Genomic DNA, 5,054 nt, shown 5'->3' with positions numbered 1-5,054 from the left:
ATCCGATGCCTTTCATGCGGATTAGGGCTTCCCATAGAAAACTAACACTAAGGCCTGGTTTTCGCTAGCTATTTTCTAGAAAACAAGATACCAGGATTAGATCCAAGCCCTTTAGTCTCATCTGACGGCTTTAAGAGAATTAGGGATTGATATAAAGAAGAAAAGGAGCAGACGCAGCGCTTCCTCCTCCCATTCTTGCGGTTGCGCTCGAAAACTAGCCGACTCCTTCAAGCTTCAAACCTACCGATGAAATGTCATTGAAGCTTCGATTTATGGAGTCTACAAGCTCTTGTGGGCTAATATGAAGTGTCTGGCAAAAGCAGAATGAAGAAAAACCCATGGTTTTGCAATCTGCCATTAACAGCGGTCTTCTTCTCCATCGCTGCTGGTGTGTTTCTTGGAACGTTCGGGCAAGATGTTTGAGTCCAGAGATGGCTGCAATATGCAACAGATAAAAGTGGAAACAAAAGAAAAGAAAAGGGAAGAAAGAGAGGAAAAAGACACCAGAAAGGAAGGGGGAGAGAGAGTGGGTGATGTTGCTCGTTGTGTTGCACCGAATCGACTCGCCCGAGCCATGGGTTGGGTCTGGGCATGTCTGGCCAAGCCTTGTTGTTGAGGGTCAAATATTGCATATTGGACCCCAATTATTACTTAATTTTACGTACATAATAATGCTTAACGTCCTATTTTAATTGTATTTTTGTTGCAAGGTGAATTTATAGAGTATGGACGGAAAAAGGTATTAAAAGCATGGATTTAATGCTCAGAATTCACCAAGGCAAGGGATGAACCCCAGGGGACCAAGATCGATAGATTTACACGCCAGTGATCAAAGAAATTCGAGAAAGTGAAGCTCAAATGGCATGAAAGTCAGCCAAAATGCTATATCACAGGGTTTCCACCATCCATTCAGCTCGAAACTTCATACGTAGCCTGAGGACCATTAATTAACCATACAAGTCAATTTTCAACAATTGGATCTCTCTAGAAGTGGCCCAAAGGATAGATAAGCCTATAAATCAGCGAATTGGGGCCCACCATATATCTGGATATGCTTCAATTTTGGTCTTAATCCGTTAAATGGGGTGGCACAATGAATGGTTAGAGCGAATTTTCTATACACATCATGATGGACCGCACGCGGGACTCGTGTGCACGGTGCACCAGTGCACCGGCCGTGCACTGCATCTCACAAAGTCGGTCAGTGCACTCCAGATTCTTTGCGCCAAACGTCCAGCGGACTCACCTGTCCGTCCGTTTTTCAATTGTGGGGCCCACTCATCATCTTATTTGATGATCTGAACCATTCATTCACTCCAGACTGTAGGCTTCACCATCACCTAAGTGGTGGAATCCCGAAAGACAACGTAGAGCTGATTTCAGCCTTTAAAATGGAAGATCAATGGTGTAACCAAAAATTCTGTGGGCCACACCGAATTTGACCCGAAACCAGTCATTCCCACCTGGTTTTTCGAGATTCAACGAGTAGACGGAGTGGATTTCTTTGAAATCACCGATCTTGGGCCCCACCAACGTCGCAGCGTAAGCTCTGTTATGTAGGGCCCTGTTTCAGTGTCCCTAACCGACACGTTTTGAGGATCTTGTGCGATCACGGTCATGATCATATGGAAGATCTGATCCGTTCATCATGAATACCACCCAAAAACGTCTCAGGGGACGTTATTCTTTTGGGAATAAAGGAAGGAAAATGGGTATTTTTGGCGCTGTCTTAGTGACTGCGAAATAAAATTTATGCAACTGCGTAAAGGAGGTTCTCCATCGACTCCAGCCTCTTACGCACGTCTCCACAGCCCCAGCACCGACTCTCCTATGCCTATAAAAGAAAGAGAGGAAGAAAGGAAAGGGTATCCACGACTGAGACGTCTGAGAGAGAGTTTTAAGAGAGAAGTTGTGATTTCTTTATTTTATTTATTTTTATTTTACTGTTTCCTTCTCTTATGATTTTTATGAGAGCTAGTCCATTCACGTTGGGCTAAACCTCTTAGCTAGGGCTAAGAGGTGAAGTTTATAGCGTGATGGGAGACTCTTTGCTTGTGCCTTTTTGTTTAAACTGAACTGATGTTGATTTCAAGTTAATTAAAGGAATATTTTCAGTTTTTAATGATCTATTGTGACTAAAATTACAATAGTTCTACGATAGCTTTGAGCATGTTCCTTTCCTTTTTATGTTATGATGTCAGGAAGCCCTGTTGTTTACCATCGTCTCCTAGGCATGGTCGGATGATGGTACCCTTCCTAACCTTTATACATTGTTGATTGGTCGGTAATTAGTTTAATTTTGTTATTTACTTTGTCTCTTGGGCATGGTTTGGTGATGGAATCCATTCTAATTCATATACATTTTATCTCTTGAAAACTATATCAAAGGAAGTTTAGTCATGATTTCCATGGTTACACTCTTCAACTGGATGAAGATGGGACTCTAAGTCCAGTTGAGTTCTTGAAGCAGGCATAAGATCTCCCTGATCTCTACAAGTGGATCCTCTGAATCCCTAGTTTCCTTTTCCTTAATTTTTTAAATTTTAGATAAATATTTCACCATTACTCCTTAAATTTATTTGATTTAGATTTCGTCTTAGTCTAGTTTTAATTCTACTTAGCTTCAGATTACGTATAGGTTTCAGTTCCTTGGGATTCAACCTCAGTCTCACTGAGTTTATTACTACATCACAACCCTATACTTGGGGAGTGAACAAGTTTTTAGCGCCGTTGCTGGGGACTGACGGCTACGATCCTTTGAAATTAATTGGTTCTAGAATTAGTTTAAGATTAGGATTTTTAACTTTGGTTTTAGATATTTTTTTCATTCTATTTGATTTTTTGAAACTGGCCAACTTTCCCGTTTTATAGGATTCTGAGATAGGCTTCTAAATTGGTAATTTCTTTCTTAATTTCTTCCTTTCTATTTCTAAAGTAGGATTTGTCTTCCTTTTTAGCAAGTTTCTAATTCTAATTCCTTTAGAATCTAACTTTGTTTCCTATTTTATTTTTAGAAATTTTCTATTTATAGACTTTCTGTTTAGAAACTAACCTTGCTATTTGTAGGCTTTTAAGATAGAAATTTCTAATTCGGTAAGCTCTTTCTAACCTCTACTTTCTATTTTTCACATCTCTTTTATTAACTTACTTTCTAGTCTAGGACTTTCCTAATTTGTTTTAGAAATTTTCTACTTTCTTTTTAGGAATTTCTTCCTTTTTTTAGAAACTAAGTTTACTTCTATCTTTCTTTTTAGGAATTCTCTAATTTTCGAAACTGATTTGTTTTGTTTTGTTTTGTAAGTTTTTAGCTTAGGGACTCCAATTTGGTAACTTCTCTCAAAACCCTCTCTTTCTTTCTAGATCTTTTATTTCCTTCATTCTCTTAGGTTAGGTTTAGAATCAAATTGAGGGCTACGAGTGTTTCATGCCCAAGTGGGCTCGTGACAACACTCCACGTCTCTTAACTGAAGGAGGATTGGTTGAGGGATTAACTATCCATCGCAAGACTAGACACCGCTTGAAATCTCCTGTGTTAATTGAGGTTATGGCTGCAAATCAACCTCAAGCACTACCCCAACCTAGGGATGAGGAGGTACATGATGAGACTAAGGTGCATCAAGCACCCCCGCCTCGTACTTTGCGAGATTATTTACAACCGACGGGGGTGAGTACGCCCTTATGCATGATTTTTCCTGAAAATACAGGACATGTGGACATCAAGCCAGGGGTTATCCAACTCATTCCTAAATTCCATGGGCTTGAATCACAAAGTCGATACTTACATCTGAAAGAGTTCGATGAGATCATAACCACTTTATACTTCCCTAATGTATCTGAGGATACAGTCAGGCTGAAACTCTTGCCCTTTTCCTTGAAGGAGAAGGCTAAGACGTGGTTACATTCACTGCGTCCTAGATCCATTGGGACATGGAATGATATGCAGAGGGAATTTATAAAGAAATTTTTTCCACGTCATAAAATGATTACCCTTAGAAAAGCAATCATGAGCTTTGCCCAAAAGGAGGATGAAACATTCTACCAATGTTGGGAAAGGTTTAAGGATCTTGTCAATTCATGCCCACAACACGGCTTTGAAACGTGGCGCATTACAAATTTTTTCTATGATGGACTGACATCTTCCATGCGTCAAGTGGTTGAGACAATGTGTAATGGAGAATTCATGAATAAAGATGCCGTTGAGGTATGGGATTACCTCGATAGACTAGCTAAAACGCACAATCATGGGACCATTACCCAAAATCGAACACCACATCTAAGCCGACTCAATCTAAGGAGAAAGGGGGATTGTATCTCCTAAAAGAAGAGGATAATCTCAATTGTAAAGTGACTAATCTCATAAGAAAAGTCAAGGCCATGGAAGGAAAGAAGGATAAGGTTAATGAAATTGTTTACGGCATCTGTGATTGTAACAGCCATACAACTGAAAATTGTCCTACAATATCTACCTTTCGAGGAGTGTTGAATGAACAAGCCAATGTCGTAAATAATTATCAAAGACCTTTCAATGGACCTACCTCTAATACGTACAATCCTGGTTGGAGAAATCATCCAAATTTTAGTTGGAGGAATGGACAAACTGCTACCCCTCAAGGTTTCCTTAATCAAACTTCACAACAACAACAAGAGAAACCTCAAGAGGATCCGATTTTAAAATATTTTGAAAAGCAAGATCGTTTCAATGAGGATATGCTACAAGCCTTGAAAAACCTGAACAAAACATTACAAGAACTTAAGGCTGAAAACACGATTGGGAATAAGGGGAGCCTCCCAGCTTAACCTCTTCCCAATCCAAAGTTACAATATGAAGTTGGCAACCCAAGCTCTTCAAATCAGATGGAGCACACTAAATCCATTGCCACTCTTAGGAGTGGAAAGATTATTGATAAAACCCTTCCGGTTAAGCTTGAAAAGCATAAAGAATCAGAAGAGGATAACAATAATGGATCTAGTGATGCCCCATAAAAATTAGAATTGAAACTTCTAGAGAAGCCAGTTGCTCCATTTTCCCAACGGTTAGTTGCACCAAAACCTCT

The 5,054-nt window shown here is 39.7% G+C and overlaps 1 non-coding gene across 1 annotated transcript; it reads right to left on the bottom strand.

Annotated features, from left to right (window-relative positions):
• Positions 1–3,985: 3,985 nt before the first annotated feature.
• On the bottom strand, positions 3,986–4,092 carry LOC131222274 (small nucleolar RNA R71). Its single transcript, XR_009159975.1, has one exon. It is a non-coding gene; the product is annotated as a small nucleolar RNA R71 (small nucleolar RNA).
• Positions 4,093–5,054: the final 962 nt, after the last annotated feature.

This window comes from Magnolia sinica, chromosome 1, assembly GCF_029962835.1.
Source record: "Magnolia sinica isolate HGM2019 chromosome 1, MsV1, whole genome shotgun sequence".
NCBI lineage: Eukaryota > Viridiplantae > Streptophyta > Magnoliopsida > Magnoliales > Magnoliaceae > Magnolia > Magnolia sinica.
This window is presented reverse-complemented; position numbering and strand designations above follow the sequence as displayed.